We start from the raw sequence: 1569 nt of genomic DNA on the forward strand, positions 1-1569 counted from the left end.
TAAAACAAGTATTATCATCATCTACACAGCTAATAAGTAGTAAAGACAGGATTCAAACACAATTCTTCCTAGAAAATGACTCCAAAATTTAAGAGCATAGATACGAGAAAAACGCTGGCATCCTAGACAAAGGCAAGATTAGTCTTAATTTCCATGCTGAGTCTGTGGAGATGGCTGTAGCCCAGTGAGGTAGGCAGCTCTTGTTTTTAATAGATTGCCAGCTTTAAAAGATCATTAGTGTACGGTGCCCTAAGCCAGCACATTGTTATATCCTTTCACAGTTTTAGAATTCTGACTTTCCCAGATCTGCTTAAGTATCTTTCTATTCTAAACCAGTTCAACTTGGACACCTAAATAAAATCAGAGTAGGCATTTCGTGCACTTCATGATTTGAAGCACAATGCTGACACCTAGTGTACTGACTGATTTCTGATTTTCTTTTCCTTCCCGACTTCCTTCCCTCCCTCCCTTTTTTTCTTTTCTTTTCTTTTCTTTTTTTTTTTTTTTTGAGATGGAATTTCACTCTTGTTGCCCAGGCTGGAGTGCAACGGCGTGCTCTTGGCTCATCGCAATCTCCACCTGCGGGTTTGAGCAATTCTCCTGCCTCAGCCTCCCGAGTAGCTGGGATTGCAGGCATGTGCCACCATGCACAGGTAATTTTGTATTTTTAGTAGAGATGAGGGTTCTCCATGTTGGTCAGGCTTGTCTCGAACTCCCGACCTCAGGTGATCCACCCGCCTCGGCCTCCCAAAGAGTTGGTATTACAGGTGTGAACCACCACACCCAGCCCTCTTTTCTTTAAAGAATGGCTATTAGGATATAGTTTAATAATAGTAAAAATTTATTGAAAACTTAACATGTTAGTATGTTAAGTATCATGCTAAGCACTTTAAATGTATCATCTCATTTACCTTCTTCAACTATGAACAATGTTTTATCATCATCTCTACTTCACAAACAAGGGAAAAGAAGCTTAAAAAGTTAAGTCAAATTTTATTACTGCAAAAGATGGGATTCAAATCCAGATCAGCTTGACTCTGGAGCCGAAGCTCTGAATCACTATTTGTGAAGGAATTAAGTAGGAGTGTGTTATGAAATAGGTTAGTTTATTTCTATTCACTTAGAGGACATTTGCACACACTTCCTTCAAGACTGTAGGTAAGCATTCAGGTAGAAAAGATGACTAACCTGCCCAGGTGCAGTGGCTCACACCTGTAATCCCAGCACTTTGGGAGGCCAAGGCAGGTGAATCATTTGAGGTCAGGAGTTCAAGACCAGCCTGGCCAACATGGTGAAATACTACCTATACTAAAAACACAAAAGTTAGCTGGCCGTGGCTGTGCACGGCTGTAATCCCAGCTACTTGGGAGGCTGAGGCAGGAGACTCACTTGAACCCAGGAGGTGTAGATTGCAGTGAGCCAAGATCACACCACTGCACTCCAGCCTGGATGACAGGTAAGACTCTGTGAAGGAAAGGAAAGGAAAGGAAAGGAAAGGAAAGGAAAGGAAAGGAAAGGAAAGGAAAGGAGAGGAGAGGAGAGGAGAGGAGAGGAGAGGAGAGGAGAGGA

The sequence above is a fragment of the Piliocolobus tephrosceles genome, chromosome 15 (assembly GCF_002776525.5).
Source record: "Piliocolobus tephrosceles isolate RC106 chromosome 15, ASM277652v3, whole genome shotgun sequence".
NCBI lineage: Eukaryota > Metazoa > Chordata > Mammalia > Primates > Cercopithecidae > Piliocolobus > Piliocolobus tephrosceles.